The sequence below is a fragment of the Halichoerus grypus genome, chromosome 4, assembly GCF_964656455.1.
Source record: "Halichoerus grypus chromosome 4, mHalGry1.hap1.1, whole genome shotgun sequence".
Lineage (NCBI taxonomy): Eukaryota > Metazoa > Chordata > Mammalia > Carnivora > Phocidae > Halichoerus > Halichoerus grypus.
In genome coordinates, this window is record NC_135715.1 from 100,508,538 (window position 1) to 100,529,252 (window position 20,715).

Here is a 20,715-nt window from a genome sequence, read left to right on the forward strand (position 1 = left end):
CCGGAATCCTCCGTCTGGTTCACAGACAACAAGCAAAGTAGTGATTCTGATAGATTCATGACCCTACAGGTTCTTCTGGGAAATTCAAAGACTGAAAACAAATTTGTTCTACATCACAAGTCTTTGAAATGGGCATTCCATCACCCAAGCAATCCCACTTCGGGGAATTTGCCCCAGGGACACAATGACTAATATACCCAAACTTTATCTATAAGGCTGCTTATACCAGTGTTATGAATGACAACAGAAAATGGGAAAAAAATAGCTCAAATAAGACATGTTTAAACAAACTAATATACACTTATGGTTAAAGTGTCCCAGGCTTTCCAGCCTTGTGTGGTCACCCTGTTATTTAATACTCAAATAAAATAACTGGACTTCTCATTCTTTATGACACAGGGATTCCTGAATGTTTCTCATAATCCGTGGGAGCAGCTGCAGTGGTTGGAGGTAGCTGACACCCCCTGATTCATGCTGCTCTCAATGTCTAATGTCTTTGGGCCATATTTCTACCCTCCTTCCACTTCACTGCAAACATGAAAACATCCCCCTTCCTTCATTTCTCAAGGCATCGATGGGGTGTGCAACTGTGTGTGCAATAGTCTTTCCTTGATTTTTATGATAAAAGAAGACAAGACAGGAAAATAAAACATGTCGAAGTGAGACATCAATATTCCTAAATCCATCTTTTGTGCCTCAGTGCAATGGACTTCTTGCTGACCATCTCACCTCTCTGTCCTGGCCCACTTCCCCCTTTTGGAGTTCATTTTTACTTGTATCCAAGTCCTCCTCCCTTTCCTCCATCCTGGGCTGCAAACCCTGACTCCAAACTCCCAAAGGAAGCCAAAACTCTACAACCATCAGAACAACTCAAGGAGACAACTTTTTCACCACCATTTATCTCCTTCTTCGCCTAAAACTTTGGCTCCAGTGAAGGCATTACTTCTTGCCTTTGTATAATCAAAAGGCTCATTAAGGTGTTTCTTTTATCCCAATTAAAACAAAATAATAATTTCTCCCTTAAATAAATTGTGCTACCATGCCCCAGAGAAACCAAGACGAACTGCCAATAGCTTTGAAAATAGCAATGTAGTTTCCTTCCCACCACACATTTAATTGAATTCCTCAGAGCCATTAAAAGTCATGTTGTAGAAAAGTATTTAATGACATGGAAACAGTGTTCATGGCATATGGATAAGTGACAAAAAAAAAGACCCATCACAAAGTACGTGCAGCAGAATCCAAATTATGTGAACGTTGTGTATATATTTGATTATGAAAAGAGGGTAAGATTTGGAAACATATTGTTGTGTTTTTCTCTTTTGCCTTCCTACATCCATCTGCCTCGAGGCCAGGCATGATTACAGATGCCAAGAGAAAGAATTACTCTTTAGCTTTTGACATTCAAAATAGGCATTTACACCTGAGATGAGCTTGAAAGCTGGGAACTAGGAAAAGAGGGTCATTCAACACATCAGTGGCTTTGCATAAGAGATTAGAGGGAAGAGAAGTGGACACAGAGTTGGGGAGATTTGAGGGAGAAGAAGCTATGCCCCCTGAGCTAGAGGGACCATGGGCAGACAGAACCTTCACCTAGTCTCCTCTGGGTACTCAGGGCAGAGACCACTGTGCAAGGCAAGCTCAAGGCATGTGACCAATAAGGCAGAGAGACATGGCTGAGTCCAGTGAGCATCCCCTCAGGGTATGGACCCCAAGTTAGGACATGGACAGGTGACAGCATGAGGGAGCCAAGCCAGTTAAGAGTAGATAGAAGATGTGGCAGAAACTCAGGGGTCTACAGTAACTGCTGGAGCTATGGAAAGACCTAGATAGCAGAGGGAGGCCCCTGGCCCCCGGACAATCTGAGAAAGAACAGGATTGTCACAAATGTGTCAGTGGTCACAAATATGTCAGCGGTCACAAACGTCAGGGCAAATGCCTGCAGAATGTCCTAAAATGAGATCAGGCCAGCTATCTCTCAGCACCAGCACTCAGCACCGAGGGGAACATCAGCACAAGGCCAGGTGTCCCTCTAGCCCTGTGGACATGGACAGGCAAAGCCCATATTCCCAGACACCGTCTTGAGAGGAGCTGGATAAATTTGACAGGGAAAAAATCTGAAAGACTGAGCAGTTGTCCCAAGAAGACAAAGTTAAACCTAAAGGGACTGTATAAATGATTGGCTTGGACTAAGTTTAAACTCCAATGAGCTAAATTGAGAATCTTTTCTGGCAATCCCATATAGCAGATGGGGAAGGGGTCAGGATGGGGCAGTAGTTCAGAGAGTCAAGTGAGTTATAGAGCAGTAGTTCTCAGACTTTAGTATACATTAGAATCACCTGCAAGGCTGGTTAAATGAGACATCTCTGGGCCCGCCCCCAGACTCTTACTCCCAAGAGGTCTGAGGTAGGCCTGAAAATTTGTATTACTAAGAAGTTCCCAAAGCATGCCTATGTTGCTAGTCTGAGAATGACACCTTGCAACCCACTCTTCTGGAGAGTCAAGAACTCCATTGTCTTGGCACAGCCAAATGTAATGATGTTCTGGCTTGTGCGTCTACCTACCTACCAACCTACATACCGTCTATGACCACAAGTACATATACGAAATGGCAGTGTTGTTATAACTAGACTGCAGGATTATGGATGATTTGTATATTTCACCTTGTATATTCTGGACTTTTCTAATTACCTAAAGTAAGCATGTATTACTTTTGAAATCTCCCCCCCCCCCAACTATATCAAAAGTGTTACTCAAAAGATAAAAAGAGTTGGTGGTGGGGAACCGTCTATCACAATCCAAGAAAATGAGGCTGACCAAAGGGTCAGACTCTCAGTCTTCCTTCCAGGCCCGGGCTGGTCCTTCCCTTACCTGAACCCTATTGTGCGGAGACTTTACAGCAAAGACCAGTCTCTTTTATAGACAAAGAAAGCAGTCACGAAATAGGCATGATTTAAGTGGTAAAGCAAATCCCACAGGCCCTTAAATATTTCCCTCACCTACCTGCTGTGGTACCAGAAATTGCTCAGTAGACACATCCCTAAAGAATTTTTGAAGATGTGTGCTGGCACTAACTCAGCCTGTGTGTTACCTGGTAAGGATCATTGTTCACTTTGCAACCAGGAAAGCTGTAATATAATACAACACCTGGATTGACCACAGGTCACTAAGAGACAGCAGGAGTCTAAGGGGTCGCGACAGGTGACAGATCGATTTTTCTGGCAGGTTTAGTACCAAAAATTCAGTGCACCCAGCCCAACCTGAACAAAACAGCAGACTGCTGGGGCATCTAGGACTCAGCCTGGGGAAAGGGGGAGAAAGAAGAGAGAGGGAATAAAAAGACTGAGAAGCTCCTGCCCCTGTGGGGTCACCTGGGCTGCACTGGAGTCCCAAGCCGGGCCCACGCTGCCTCGGGACAGGTGACATGCACAGGGGTTTGGCAGGAGGCCTGCCGCAAAGGCCAAATGGCCAATACAGGTGGAAGTAGTACATTTCACACATGATTAAGTTTTAAAAGCAGTTGGAGTGCTTGTCCTTTGAATGTCTTGAGACATCCTATTTTCCTAAGGCAGATTTTCTGGACAAGAAGTGCTGGAGTCCCAAATCTGGCTCCTAATGAAAACCACAGAATGCATGGCGATTGTTTTTGAAAAGAAATTTCAATTCTTACAGAGACCCAGCTTGCCCCCTGCAAGCACACGGTCCCACCTTATTTCCAGTCTATTGCCTTTGTTTATATAAATAGATCAAATATAGATTTCTTAAACTCTGCTTCAGGGGTGTCCCAAGCTTAGAGGCTGAGCAGGCTGATGTATAGCTCTAAGCAGACCAAAAGGATCCGTTTAGTTAAGGCATTAGACTCTGTTTTGTTTGGCTGTAACACTCTGTTGATGTTATTTGCCTCCCAGCTCAGGAAACAAATCCCTCAGTGGGTGACATTAGCAAGCTGTGCAGTGGTTCTTTTGAAGTCTGCCCCGGAGCTGACGATCCATGGCCTCTGTAGAAAAAGGTGATGCATGCATTGCACACAGGGACACAGGGGAAGTCCTGGTCCAGCTCAAGGTGCTGGAGGTTTCCAGCGGAGCCAGCAGAGTGCACCATCTGGAGGGGCTGACCAGAGCCTGGCGCCATGCCGAGACAGCAGTCAGCACCGAGAATCTGACAAGACTGACCTGCTGGACAGCAGGCCCTGGCAAAAGGACTCTCCCTGCTGGTCAGATGTGCAAACCAAGCAGGCAGGCTTGGTACAAGTCTGTCAGCAAGTAGTGAAGCCGGAGATGCCGGATTAGGAACAAGAGACTGGACTCTAATCCAACGTTACTAACAGAGAGGCAGGAATCCAGTTCAGGACAGAAGCACAAGGGGAGACCAGGCAAGGTGTTGGTCAGACTCCTGAAGGAAGATGTTTAATATATTACAGCAAACTGTTCACCTATCGGTTTGTTTTTAAAGTAAGGACATCCTTACTGGGGGGGGGGGGGGGGGAGGGGGGAGGAGGGATGTGATCATTATAAAATAAAATTAAGCAATACAAAATAGAACAAAGATCAAATAGAACAAAGATCAAGAATAAAACTCATTAGATATCATTACTGAGGAGTAAACCTTGTTATTGTTAGATAGATTTCATTTCAGGCAACTTTCTAAGCACATATACACAGAGAAACATAGATAAATAAGTGGATGGACTCACAGATGGACACTGGAACAGACAGGTAGATATTTACTAAACATTATTTTTAGAGTATTAAAGTTCATTTTACTTGATTTTACTTAAATTAATTTAAATTTCACTTAAATTTGTAGCCCAAATTCATATTTCCTCATGATTTGAAAAACCTTAACCTAAAAGGGTGTTTTCAAATCATACCAGACTGTGATATTGCTTTAAGGCATTGAGTGGAGCAAATGCATTTCCTCTCTGAAGAACCCACCCTCATCCCAGGTCCCTGAGAATTTCTACAAATCAGGTTCCAAGGAAAATGAGCAGCTTAGAATTTAATGTCACAAAACACAGAGGAAAACAATTTGCCATGGTTGAAAGTAAGCCAAAACAAAAGAGGGCTGAAACAATATGAAATATATCAGATATTAGAATTATCAGACACATAATTTGTAATTATGTTTGATATGTTAAAAGAAATAGAGGGACCCTTGAAAATCAGCAAGGAACTAGTAATATAAAGTATACCCAAACAAGAAGAACCAAATGGAACTTCTAGAAATGAAAACAAAAAAATCTAATAATTGAAATTAAAACTTCAGTGGCCACAAAGCAGATTAGTCACAGCTGAAGAGAGATATAGTGACCTAGAAATGAAGCACAGACGAGATGGAAATATTTAAAAACAAACAAACAAACAAACAACGGTTAAAAAGCATGAAGAATGGAGTATGAAGGTACAACATATGTATACTGAGAATTCCAGAAAGGAGAGTGAAGCAGAAGCAATCTTTGAAGAAATAAGAGTTAACACTTTCTAAAGATGATAAATTACTCTTGTCTGCAGATTTTAAAAGGAGAATGGATAAAGAGAAATATAGCCTGAGATACATCATAATCAAATGGGAAAATATCCAAAACAAAAAACACATAAAAGTAACAAGGCAGAAAAGACAAATTCATTTCAAAGGAATAAAAATTAAACTACAAATCTCTTCTCAGCATAAACCAGAATGTAGTGGAATGAGATCCTTCAGTAGTAGAAATAAGCAATTATGTGGTATCTGTAATGTGCCTAGAAACTTTCTAAGGGCTTCACTTGCATTAACCCATTTAATCTTCAAAACCACAATGAGGTAGGCACTACTATTTTACTATTTTCTTATTTTGTACACAAGAAAACTGGAGCAAAAAACTTAAATAATTTCTCCACATTCATACAGCTATTAAGTGTCAGAGTTGGAATTCAAATTAAGTTAGCCTTGTTCTGAAATGATGCCACTGACTGCTACATTTAAATTAATTAATTAATTAATTAATTCAGAAATAAATGAATTTTTTACCTGTAAAAATATCTTTCTATAATGAGGCCACAATAATTTCCTCCTCTGGTAACGGCAGGCTATGTAATTCAATTAAAATCTTGAATCTGTAATTAAAAGCTTTCCCCACAAGGAAAACTCCAGGCCCAGATGGCTTCCCTAGAAAATTCTACCAGATATTTAATAAAAAATAAAGCAAATCTTACACAAACTCTACCAACGTAAAGAAAAAATGGAACATCCCAAATTCATTTTTTGAGGCAAACATAATCCTGATACCCAAATCTACCAAGAACATTACAAGAAAGCAAAACTATAAGCCAGTCTTACTCATGAACATAGATGCAAAAATCTTAATCTAAGTAGTCGTAAACCAAACCTACGAGGACAGTTTGGAAAAATCTGTTCAATTAAAAATGCATTTACTCTATGACCTGGCAATCACAATTCTGGGAATTTGTTCTATAGATTTAACTATCCTTATATAAAATGACAGTGTTCACTATAGCATTCATTACATCATTGTTTGTATTAGTAAAAGATTGGAGACCCAAGGTTTTAACAATATAGTCCTCATTAAATAAATCATTGTACATCCATACAGTGGAATATTGAACAATACATTGAAATGAATAATAACATTTATGTATTGATATGAAAAAATTCTAAAATATACTGTTAAATTTTAAAAATCAAAGTACAGAACATATATTTACAGAATGCTGGCTGTTATATAAGAAAGTAGAAAATAAGAATTTATATTCATAGCTATTTGTGTGTGAATACTAAGAAATACAAGATTACAAAAATCGTTTTTGTGGGAAAGTGTGTGAGGAGGTGGATTGTAGTCAGTGTTAGGAGAAAGAATTTTTGATTGAACTTCCCCTTTTTTTATTGTGTTTTGAATTTTTGAACTATGCAACTATATTATAAAAACTACATGAGGGGCACCTGGGTGGTGCAGTCAGTCAAGCATCCGACTCTTGGTTTCAGCTCAGTTCGTGATCTCAGGGTCATGAGATCAAAGCCCTGTGTCAGGTGTAGGGAATCTGCTTAAGACTCTCTCTCTGCCCCTCACCCCCGACTCTCTAAATAAATAAATAAAGAAATAAATAAATCTTTAAATTTTTTTAAAATTAAAAAAATAAATGAATAAATATCAAAGAATAATAATGTGGGAGAAAGTAAAATAAGGTTACAATGAAAATATATGACAAAAGCATATAAGGAAAGGAAAGCATGACTGGAATTGACATCCATTGTTTGATATACTGAGCAAACATATTGGTTAATTTTGGAATGTAGTAAGTTAAGCATTCATGTTTTTCATTCATGTTCATAAGCTTTTACTAAAAGAATAGATACAGTATTACTTAACTTCTGAATCCATAGAAGAAAAAAATGGAATTTAAAAAAATATTCAATTTCTCCAAAAGAAGAGAGAAAAACTACAATGTAAAAGGTACAATAGGGGCACCTGGGTGGCTCAGTCGTTAAGCGTTTGCCTTTGGCTCAGGTCACGATCCCGGGGTCCTGGGATCGAGGCCCTCATTGGGCTCCCTGCTCAGCAGAGAGCCCGCTTCTCCCTCTCCCACTCCCCCTGCTTGTGTTCTCTCTCTCACTGTCTCTCTCTCTCTCTGTCAAATAAATTTAAAAAATCTTTAAAAAAAAAATAAAAGGTACAATAAATACTACACACAACATAAGACAATGGAAATAAACTAAAAATACAATAACAATATATATAAATAGATTGAACATTCGTTAATCCACAGACTGTCAGAATTTTTAAAATCCAATTACATGCTGTTTGTAAGAGCATGTAAATAAAATGTGAAGATACAGGAAGGTTGAAAAAAAGTAAAAACAATAGAATAGAAAAGCTGTGCCAGGTAAATATTAATCAAAATAAAGCTATTGAAGTTATATTATACAAGAAAATATCAATTTTAAGGCATAAAGCCTTTCTGGAAATAAAGTTTAACTTATTATACAACATTTGCTATAAGATTGACTTAATTGATGTAATATATATATATATCCCACAATCATAGTGGGAGATTTTAATATACCTATCAGAAATGTATGGCTTCAAGCAGACAAAAAATAAGTAAGGATATAGAAGATTTGAACAACATAAATGATCTTGACCTAATACATAACTCCGGACCCAATGATAAGAGAGAACACATGAAGCACACACTTAGCATTTGTAAGAATTGACTTAGTACTGGGCCATAAAATACATGTCAGTAAATTCCAAGCAACTGGTAGCATCAGACTATGCTTTCTTACTACTATACTTATATTAATATATAAATTCACAACTAAAATGCATATTACATTATAACATCTAAAGAAAATTAATTCCAGTCTAACCTAACTACCCAAAGGTTATAAAATAAGAATAATACACTCCAACTCATATTATGAGGTGAACATAACCTTGATTTGAAAACAAAGCAAAACGCTATAAGAAAGGAACATTACAGGGGCACCTGGGTGGCTCATTCGGTTGAAAGCTCAGGTCATGACCTCAGGGTCATGAGATCAAGCACCCCCTCGGGCTCCACAATGAGCATGCAGTCTGCTTAAGATTCTCTCTTTCCCTCTGTCCCTCCTCCCCACTCATGTGCACTCTCTCTCTCTCTCTAAAAAAAAAAGTAACAAAAGTCCAACCCCACTCATGAACATAAATCCAAAAGCTCTACGCTAAACATCATGCTCTATTGGAAGAGCAAGGAAAAGATAGAAATCAAAGTGGTAGAGATACTGAGGCTAGAATAGGGGATGGCATAAAGGCAGCGGCAGGCCAAGTAAGAAGGTCCCCAGAGTTCCTGCTCAACACTAGAGGACTTCAGCTCTATGTTTTGCAAGAGTTCTGGGTCTCAGCATCAAACCCAACTCTGACGTGTGTGGTTTGGGGCCAGGGCGCAGAGGGGAGTCCTCACCTTCCTACCATATGATCAACTTAGCCATAAACTTATCTTGACCTCAGAACTTGGTAGGTATTATTTCACTGTGTCCTTGCAGGTAGGTATTATTTCACTTACGTTATTGCTCCCCCAGTTCTTTTTTCCATGGCCTCTCCATTCACCTCTTGGGTGACTGGATTTTATCATGAAGTAGTTGTTGACTTATTTGCTTCCACAATGGCTCACATGTGCTATATCCCCTGATTCTTTCATGTTTGTTAATTATTGATAATAAATCTTCACAACATACCTTCCCTCATATGATTGTAGATACTGTTTCACTGAATGTTGCTGTGCAAAGTCTAAAAATCACCTGACCCTTGTTTAAAAGGCTTCCTTATTCTTGGGGTGACTGGGTGGCTCCGTTAGTTAAATGTCTGTCTTCGGCTCAGGTCATGATCCCAGGGTCCTGGGATCAAGCCCCGCATCAGGATCTCTGCTCCGCGGGGAGCCTGCTCCTGCCTCTCCCTCTGCCTGCCGCTCTGCCTGCTTGTGTGCTCTCTCTGTCAAATAAATAAACTAAAAAACCTTTTTAAAAAAAGACTTTCTTATTCTTCATGGCAACCTAGAGAATGATTTTTTCTTTTCCAATAAATTTAAAAGGATATATCTCAGAGTCTACCATCCAGACTAATGTTTTTCTACAACACAGCTTGTCTTACATCCATCTCAGGCATTCCTTTCAGGGAAATTTTTCTTCTATTGAATCTTTTAATGATTGTTCTATTCCATTCGTTGGGTTTTTTACTTCCTGTTTATCATCACCTGATTATTATTACCTTTCTTCATAGCTGTTATCTTCTTCTCCTCTAATTCCTTTAGTCTCTTTCTAAATCATTTAAATTTATTGAAATTATCTCTAGCTTTTCCTGGATTTCAATGATTACATTTCCAGCCACACTTACTATGTTCCTTCTTATTTCTAATTTGGTTATTACTTCTATAGAGATCGTGCTTTAGTCTTCATTTTTGTTCCTTAGCTTTGCAACCTTCATTTCTAGCTCATTCAGTTGATATATCATGTAATTTATGAGCTCTTCTAAAAACTGAATTTAAATTCTTGTTAAATGGTATAGAATTTAAATATTTGCAGAGAATTTTCTTCTGTTCCTTAGGTTACTTCTCCCCCAGAATGGAATCTTCGGCTGTCAACTACATTCTATGTTCCTTTCACTTACTGTTATTATTTATATTATTACTATTATTTTTGGTTGCTATAGTACATTGACTTAGTGTCATGTGGTTTCTTTTGATCTTGCTTGTGTTTAACAGGGACGCTTCTTCTTCCAATGGAAGGTGGGTGAACTCTCATGGGCTCTCCACTTGAAATCTGTTTCCCATCACTCCAAACTTTGATTGAAGGGCTGAGTGTGAAACTCTATCCACTTGAAGACAGAGGAAGAAATCAGCTTGTTCTGGGTGCAGTCTTTGTTGAAAAATGTGTCTCTGACCTCTCTGGTGTCAGATTCAGTTAAATGTCTTATAAAAGGGTTCATTCCACTTAACAAAATGGGCAACGTTAGTCCTACATGTCAGCTCTGGATTATACTCTAAATTCAGTGTGACTCCCTGGAGACTACATGTCATATGAGACTGTCAGTTCCAGTTGCTTACTTCCTCTTTGCACCCATGTCTTTCCAACAGCTGCTTTTACTTCCCTACACAGAGGAGATCCTAAGCTTCCTGTTCAACTGTTATTCTTTTTCCTTACCAATTTGAGGATATTTGCAAAAATTCCCAGGATTTTGTTGATTAATCTTCTTTTTTCATATCCTACTTCTGGCAGTTGGAAAGAGAAGCCTTCATCTTCTCAACACTATCTTATGATGGTGTTGTGTTTTTCTTTAATTTGGTTGCTGTTGGGTTTTATATTTGTATTTGGTTTTGGTTTTTTGTTGCTTTTATTTCTTTAGACATAGAAGGAAATCAATTCTATGCTCCAACTTCATTCTATACATTTATGTATAAACTAGATGGATACATACTGACATGGAGAGATAATATATAAATTGTTGAATAAAAAAGATTATAAAATACTATTTACAATTATTTTGTTATTAGAACACGTATTTGATCAATTTGGGTATGCATGTATATCTGCACTGGTGTCTCTAGATACAGATATGCAGCTACAGGCTGTCTATGTATCAATATACGTAGATACATAGAACTATAAAATATACATATTGTATTATATTTATATAAATTTATATTGTATACATTTTATGTAAATATTTGTCAAGGTATATACCAAAATGTTAATATTGGTATTCCCTGAATGAATAGTTTTCACTGTCTTCTTTATCCCTGTCTACATTTCATAAACTTTCTGTAATACACATGTATTGCTTTTTTTTTTTTTGTATTTCTCTTTTTTAAAAAGACATGCTATTGTTTCCTTTTTTTCTTGATTTTATTTATAGCCTGCCTTTTTCCAAAATGCATTTTACATGATTTTCAGCAGAAGAAATATGCAATGAGGTTAATGAAAGAGAAAATTGGGACCAAGGGAAAAACAAAGAAAGCAAATAAGAAAAGGGGGAGGAGAAAAGGAGCATGAAGGATGATTTGATTGTGTCGTGAAGTTGCTGCCATGCGTAGGCTGGCTCTGTTAGGAAGTCAGTGGGATCCAGTTAGGAAAAGGGGAGTCATACAAGGGAATGAAACAGAGACTGAGCCTACATCTGTCCTTAAGCTGGAGGTTGTTTCCCCATAGATCCCAGCAGGAAGTACAATAGGCAGGCAGGTCTTCAATAAAGAAGCTGCGCTTTACACCTAGGAGCAGCCCAGCCAATGCCATCAAGAACCATATATGAATGTGCTTACAGGGCAATTTAAACAAATCAACATTTGGAACAATAAATAGGACATTAAAACTGAAAGCTAACATGGGGACAATTCAGAAATTGGCTAATTTTTCTCCACTGCAAGAACAACGCCTTCATATGACTGTAATGTTTGAGGTGGATTATTATCTAGGCATGTGATATGGACAGGCAACCCAGTTGTCCTGCCCAGATACACATACCTAGACTGTTCTTTTTTTTGATGCTGCCTCATTTTTATTAAGCACACAGAGTCCATTTCATCACCTACTGCCCACCCCGCCCCAGTCCTGATGCCTCCCCACTGTCTACAAGATGAGATACAACTTCTACAAACTGACATTCAAAGCTCTCAACACTCAGTCACACCCCGTCCATCTAAATTATTTCCGATTCAATTAGCAAAGACTTACTTAGACTGATAGATGGGGGTGTATAATTGCATAAGCTGCTTCCTAAAATCCGATTGCCTCACAGGAGAGATAGATATACAAATGTCAATAATACAACCTTATAGAGAGGTGAAGGGGCTGATAGAAAAACCCAGAAGTGGCTAGGAGTCATCTGAGTAGGGTCTTGGAGTAGGAAGGGGAATTTTGCCAGTAGGTAAGCTAAAAAAGTTATTCCAGGTAGGATGAGAAGAGTACAAAGGTATACATGTAAATTTTGGGGAGGAAGGAGACAGAGAGCAATCCAGAGATGATAAAGTACAGCAGGGCTATTCCTATGAAACTCCAGAACACTGACAACACCATGTGCAGTGGGAGGCCATTTATATTAAATACCGTGTGCATGGCGCCCCTAAGCATCCAAGTGAGAATAACTGCACATGTGACTAGAAAGATAGGTTTAGACTAGGTTATAAGGGACTGAATTCTAAGTAATTTATAGTGTGTTCTGTGGAAATTAAGAGAGCTATCAGGAATTGGTAAGTCTTGGAATAACTCAATCATGTTTGAGTATTCAAAAAGATAATATTTTTTGAAAGATCAGTCTTAAAGTAGTCAAGAAGATTGTGTGTGTGTGTGTGTGTGTGTGTGTGTGTAGAGGAAGAGAGGTGGAGAGACAGAGACTAGAATTCAGTTAGGAGGTGATTCTAATAGCTTTGGACAATGATCATGAAGGCCTAGGGTAGAGCAGTGGGAGGAGAATCAAAGGAACAGAATGTGGGAGACTCCAGTGAAATCAGTAACCCGGTGATGTGGTGGTAAGAGAGAAGGAGGAGTCAACCGTCTTGATATTGGGTGACTGGGTTGATGGGAATGGAATTCACCAAGACAAGAAATTCCAGGTAGGAACCCGTTTGTGGAAAAAAAAAAGATTATGAGTTCCATGTAAGATATGTAAATTTAAGAGGCTTATAGAACATTAGAATAACTAGAGATAAAGGTCTGGGATTCCTTAGCAAAAGAGAGAACTGAGAATTATCATGTCGGTATTAGTTGAAAGTCATGTGACCAGGTTTCCAGCTTCCTGTTCTGATGTAGACAATTGCTATGGATCCTAACACTCACCATAACAACTAGAAAAAAGAGAATGTGACTTCCAAAGAGTGTAGTTTTAAATAACATTAGAGAGTTGCAGAAGCAAAGACGTCGAAAGGAACAAAGTGCCAGCAAAGGGTGAGACCTCCTGAGGGAGAAGAGACCAGTGTGTCTCTCTGTGAGCCTTGGCACAAATCTGTGGAGAATCCAGTGTATGGTGGATACAGGGACTTTACAGGGATAAGGAGAAACCAGTGAAGCTTAGAACAACTTCACGGCTGGCAAGAGATATTGCAATCTGTAAGAGCTTTGAATGCAGAACTAGTTCTCCACGTGCACCAGTTGTCCCTGTGTCATTTTTGCTGGGTCTGCAGTCACAGCAGTGAGGCAAGTTGGAGCTGGACTGGAGAACAGAGAGCGGAAGTGCTTGGCAGGCAGAGTCCTGCTAGGGGCAAGGGCTTATAACATACACAGAGGGCGCCTTAGCCTCTATCTCTCACCATGTGCAAAAATTAATGTCAGGTAGATATATGAACTGTGAAAGCTAAAATTATTTTTAAAAAGTGACAAATTGGACTTGATCAAAACAAAAACCTTTTGTTCATGACAAAACACCATTAAGAGAATTGAAAAGTAAGCCACAGGCTGGGAGAAAATATTCACTGTATATATCTGACATATATATCTGACATAACTTGTATCCAGAATATGTAAAGAGGGCCTAGAAATCAATAGGTAAAGCTCCCCAATTAAGAAATAGGCAAAAGAATTGAGAAGGCATTTCACAAAAGTAGATACCTGGATGACCAAAAAGCATGTGAAAAAGTGCTTAAAATAATTAGTCATCAGGGAAATGCCAAAGAAAACCACGGAGATATTACTGTACAACCCCCAGGATGAGCTAAAATGAAAAGGTGACAACTGCAAGCATTGGTGAGGATGTGGAGCAACTGGAATTCTCCATAAACAGCTGGTATGAGTGTACAATGTAAACCACTTTAGAAAACTAGCACTTCCTAAAAAATGTAAGCATAATCTTTCTCTATGGCCCAGCAATTCTACTGCAAGCTAATTACCCAAGATATATAAAACTATATATCCACAAAAGGCTCGTAAATGGTTTTTCATTACAATTTTGTTCATAAAGGCTGAAAACTAAAAATACTGCCCATCAACAAGAAAATGAATAAACAAATTGTGAGAAATTCATACAATGAAATACTCAATGACAATTAAAAAAAAAAGAATGGACTATTGATGTATCCAACATGGAAGAATCTCAAAAAATTATGTTAAATGAAGGAAGTAAGACATAAAAGAATACTGACTGCACTATTCCATTTATATGCAATCCAAAGACATAGAAGAGTAATATTCAATGACAGAAGGAAGAATAATGTTTCCCTTGGTCTGGGGAGTAGGAGTAGGCATTGACTGGCAAGGGGCACAAGAAAACTTCTTGAGTGGATGGAAATATTCTAGATTCTGATTTTGTTGGTTATGTGGGTATATGAATATGCCAAAAAGTCACCAAAATATACACTTATGATTCATGCATTTTTCTGCATGTAAATTATACCTCTCGATGTAATTAATACCCTGCAAAGACAATAATCTCACCTATGCAGTATTCTGGCAGAGAATGCATAACCTTGACCTAATCACAAGGAAATATCGGGTGAAACCAAAATGAGGAAATTTCTATTTAAAAAAAAAAACCAAAAACAAAAGGTAATGTCATAAAATACAAAGACTGTGATAAAGTTTCATATTAAAGAAAGTTGGAGGGACGTGACAAGTAAATATAATACCTGACCTTAGATGGAATCCTGAACTGGAAGGAAGAGTGCTGTAAAAGACATTATTCAAACACTGACCAAACTCATTTGTAGACAGTAGATTAAAGTAGCAGTATAAATTTATGAAGTTGACAACTGTACCACAGTGATATAAGAGAATATCCTTATTCTTAGAATATACACCTTCAAGAATTTAGAGATAAAGGCCTTCAAATGATAAAAAGAGAGAGAATGAATGATAAAGCTAATGAGATAAGGTAAATCTAGGTGAGTTGTCCTTTCATAGTATTGTTTCAATTTTTCAAATTCTTGTTAATATGAAATTACCTCCAAATAAAAAGGTTTTTAAAACAGAAATGTTTTAGGGCACCTGGGTGGCTCAGTCGTTAAGCGTCTGCCTTCGGCTCAGGTCATGATCCCAGGGTCCTGGGATCGAGTCCTGCATCGGGCTCCCTGCTCAGCGGGAAGCCTGCTTCTCCCTCTCCCACTCCCCCTGCTTGTGTTCCCTCTCTCGCTGTGTCTCTCTCTGTCAAATAAATAAATAAAAATCTTAAAAAAAAAAAAAAGAAAAAAAAACCAGAAATGTTTTAAAAGATGCCCATAGTAAGGAAAGAGCAGATTACATTGAATATGTGTTAGATGATCATCCCAAATTGTTAGTAGTGGTTATTTCTGGAGGGTGGGTTTTTGTAGAGATAGGGGAGAAACATTAAATTTTTCTCAATTATTTGAAATTTTCTGTTTTTAATATTTTCAGGGGAAAGGTTATTTCAACCCTTCAGGAAAAAGGTATTTTTGTTAAGTACAAAATGATCATTGAAATGTGATTTGACTCATTTTCTTTAGTAGCTCAGCCTTGAGGCAAAAGCCAAAACTTGAAACACCTAAGTCCTTTTCATTGTTTAAAACTCAGCTCAGATTTCACCTCCTCTGCAAAGCTTTCACAAGGATTCTTTTAGTTACAAGTCACACACACCCAACCCAAACTAATAAATACCAGTGGTGAGTATGTTGGCTGTTGAAATACAAGGAAGTCTTGGACAAATAGTACAAGCGAAGGAAGAAGTTACGGCTAGGCTCTCTGAACAACTAGAGAACCATGGGATAAAGGGCCACCAGACTCCACTTCCTGAATCTCTCTTCATTTAGGCCCCTTCTTTCACGGCAACCCATTTTTCTCCAAATGGCAAGAAATATGCTGCCTAAAGCTCACTGCAACTTTCCCTCCTAAAATGAAAGCTCTTAGAAAAAAAACAAAAACTCTCAGTTTTAGTTTGAAATATTTCAGCGAAGGAAGCAGATTGGTCAAGCTTGGCCGGGTTCCTTCCCTGGATCAATCAACCATGAAACTGGGGGTATGGATCAACTTGAGTGATGTCCCAAGAGTTGGATCAAGAGTTGAAATTATGTACAGACATGGAAACTCTTTCAGAAACCATAAAAGGAGATAATACAATACTCTCCGTGATTCTTAGTCTCCAGTTCTCAGACCTTCTACTTGTGTTACGCTGTTTGTGTGTTTACTATAACTCATCAGTAGACTGTAAGTTTTGTGGGGCAAGGACCATGACTTTATCTCCATGGATAGTCTCTAAATTGATGACACAATGTTTTCCATATAACAGATGAATTACATGCTCCAAGAGGAAAGAGATGTTTTCTACCATTTTCACTGAAATTTGAATTATGCCTGGAGCATGGCAGACATTCAGTAAATGTTTGTTGAACCAAAGAATAATATATACTTTATATAAGATGGATGTATGGATGGATGGATGGAAGGAAATACAGGTTTTCTTCTAGTACAGATAAACTTGTCTTCTGGGGAAACCAAAGTATGCTTCCTGAGCTTTGATGGAGCTAACTGTGGCCGCCAGTCGTGCACAGTTCATCAGCACTTGGAATGATCCGACTCCACTCTTAACTTCATTATCTGCAACGTGTGTATTGTAGCCTTTGGACTGTGGGTGAACTGGAAGCTCAGTCAGTCTTCTAAAACTTTCTATGAAAGATGAAAAGAGGGGCGCCTGGGTGGCTCAGATGGTTAAGCATCTGCCTTCGGCTCAGGTAATGATCCCAGGGTCCTGGGATCAAGTCCCGCATTGGGCTCCCTGCTCCTTGGGAGCCTGCTTCTCCCTCTGCTTCTCTCTCTCTCTCTCTCTCTGTGTCTCTCATGAATAAATAAATAAAATCTTTAAAAAAAAAAAAAAGAAAGATGAAAAGATATCTAAAAACCCAGCTTAGAAACATTGATATCTGTATGAATCCAATTAGCAAATTCTTGGACACCTCCAGGGGACCAGACACTATTCTAAGTCAGGGGGCCTGGTAGAGAAAGAACCAGACAGATATAGATGTGCTAGTGCTATGAAAGAACAATATAAATGCTACCAAGGTATATAACCGGGAAGTCTAACCTAGCCTTGGGGTCATGAAAGCTCCCCAGGGGAAGTGACATTTTAAGCTTAGACGCAAAGGAATACATAGAACTTAACAAATTAGAGAGCCTGGAGACAGGGAAGTGTTTCAGGTAAAGGGTATGAAAGCCCACAGCTCGGCACTTAAGAGAACTGAAAAATAAACAAGTATGTGAGTCAAGAGTTATCTATAAGGATGACCATTACAGTATTATTTATGAGCCTGACAAATAAAAATACCAGGGGTATGATTCAATAAGCTGTGCTGGAGAGGATTTTTAGGGCAGTGTAAATGATGGGTACATGCCATTAAACATTTGTCCAAATCCATAGAAAGTACAAGAGTCAGCCCTAATATAAACTATGGACTTTGAGTGATTAGATATTTCAACGTAGGCTCATCAGTTGTGACAAACATACCACTCTGTGGGGAATTTTCATATTGGGGGAGGCTAGGCATGTGTGGGCTCAGAGGGTATGTAAGGGTTTAACACCATTTTTAAGTTTATTTATTTTAGTCATCTCTACACCCAGTGTGGGCCTCGAACCACAACCCTGCTTTAGCAGGAGAGGGAGATTATTTATGTTAAATATTTCATTTCATTTAAATTTTCCCTCTGAGGTTGAAATCGTTGTATTCTCAGAAATATCATTGCTTATTTATCATTGTGACTTTTTGCTCAGATTCTGGCAAATTGTGTTTTAAATATATATATTTTTAGGAGAACAGGTTAAAAAAAAAAAGCACAGCTAACCCCAGGGTGGTTGCAAAAAACAAATTAGATACTAGATGGACAAAAAGCTTTGAGAAGTTAAAAGTGCTGTGCAGATATGAGGAGGTGGAAGGAATCACAAAACCTTTTCAGCCTTCCTAATAGCGGCTCTTAATGTACCTTAGGGAAATATTTAATCTACTTATTTTCTGGTGCTTAAGTGCTTTCTTGTATAAGCGGATATTCACTGTGTGTTCGTCCTAGTCACCTGCATTATGTATGCACAAGATGACAGGCAGAGGTCACGTCTCCACCCTCAGCAGGGCAGAGCCGGGTCACTGAGCACTTGGTAAGTGCCTTGGGACTGGAGATGCTTCTTTGTCCTTGACGCCTCCGAAGAGAATCTACTCACATGGAAGCAATGCATTCCAGTGTCATCGTTGCTAGAGAATACCTGAGGAAGGAGGAAATTTACATCACCCTAGAGCAGAGTTCTTGTCCAGGATCTGTGTCCTTGGTTGGACAAAAAAAAAAAAAAAAAAATGAAGTTAAGCATTTCCTTCCGTTCTGAATATAGGCAACAGTGTTGGCCGTACCTATGACTTTAGTCCTGCCCTAACAGAAATCACAGGCATTTTCATATCATGTTACAATTATTGTATCTGGAAAAATATCCTACGCTCACGGTTACTTCAAAATCCATGGCGGTTATTAGACCCCCTGCTTTTTCATGTAAAGTGTAAGTAACAAAGCACATATGTTACAATACCTCAAATTTGTTTCCTTTTTTATATTTTGATAATTAGATTTCATATATAATTGGTTTCCTCTGTAATTCTATATATTTCATTTTATGCATTTAAAGAAACCTATAGTCTTCACCAGACTGCCAAGAAATACAGGGCACAGAGTAGGCTAAGAACCCTCACCCTAGGAAGATAGAGATACGTTCTCCGAAGATGTTTTATTTTATTTTTTTTCTCAGTATATATCTTCATCCTCACTGGGTGTGCTCTTTAACTCCCAAATTCTTATATGCACTCATCCCAACTTCAAATCCCTCACCTGACTCACCCGACTCAACTACGCTGAGCGTTCACCTCAACAACATTGTCAGGGTGCTCAACAAAATGAGGGTCCCTCTAGCTAAAAAACTTACCTTCCTTTGAAGACAGTTGACAGATTATGGGGTTTTTCTTTCCCCTTGAAGAATACCTTGGGGTCTTAGCTACTACATCATAGGCTTATTAAACTACTCTGCTCAAGAATAATTTTAATAAATTATTGAAGAAAATAAGACCTCAGACTCCAGGCTTTGAGGAAGTCTTTATTATTTACCCAAAAGCCTCAGACAGGAACAAATGAAGGAAAAACATGCAACACATTGTATAACACCCAGTTCCTTAACTGATCTTCCTAGGCGTACAATTTAAATCTATCAAAATGAACAATGGATTCTTTTAGGTCCATTAAATTAAGAAGCAAACCGATCATGGCAAAATATGCCAACATGGCAGTATAATCTCTGCTGTTCTTTTAAAACAGAGCCTGGGTTAGCGATTTCTAGACAGCCATTTGTAAAGCATACTCATAACTGACTTTTAAAACAGGTCACCTTATTTGTTCAGGACAACTAAAACTTAAGGTTTTTGTTTCCCAAGGTCTAACCAGCAGTATGTGACATGCAGCTTTATTGTTGAGGGACGAAGTGAGAGAATAGATCTCTTCTGCAGAATGTCGTGTCTCCATCTTACTATACCAAGCTTACAGTGCTCTCTGTGAATGACACAGGAAAATGTCACACAGTAACTATCAAGTCAAGGAGTTGCAGGGCAGGGAGAGAACAGTTTTTCCTGACAAGCAGTAACAAGCTAAAACACAAGCAAAGACTGTTGAGAGTCATATGGGCCATAGGAAAACCCAAATGGGGCTCTGAACCCATAACACGAGACCTGAGATACTTGACCTGAATCCCTGTACACTTCACTGGGACTTCCTTACAATCCCGACTACTCCTACAGTGGATGCCCGAAAGCAATACCTCTTGACTTTGTCCTCATTCTTTTTTTTTTTTTTTTTAAGATTTTATTTATTTATTTGACAGAGAGATAGAGAGAGAGCACAAGTAGGCAGAGAGGCAGGCAGAGGGAGAGGGAGAAGCAGGCTCTCTGCTGAGCAGGGAGCCGGACGTGGGGCTCGATCCCAGGACCCCAGGATCATGACCTGAGCCGAAGGCAGCCGCTTAACCGACTGAGCCACCCAGGCGCCCCAACTTTGTCCTCATTCTTGAAAGATATTTTCACTGGGTGCAGGATTCTAAGTTGACAGTTGTTTTCTTGAACCACATTGAGGATATGGTTTTCTGGCTTCCATGCTTGGTGTTTGGAAGTCAGGTGTCAGTCTAATAGCAACTCCTTTGGTGGTGGTCTGTCTTTTCTCTCCGTCTACTTTTAAGATACTCTCTTTGCCATTAGTTTTCTATAGTTGTGGATTTCTTTTCTTTGTAATCTTTCTTGG

General features: G+C 38.8%; 1 protein-coding gene across 4 annotated transcripts in view; it reads left to right on the forward strand.

The window, feature by feature from the left end:
- MGAT5 (alpha-1,6-mannosylglycoprotein 6-beta-N-acetylglucosaminyltransferase) overlaps positions 1 to 20,715 on the forward strand; it is a 557,249-nt gene that overhangs the window by 119,499 nt on the left and 417,035 nt on the right. The window lies entirely within an intron of this gene.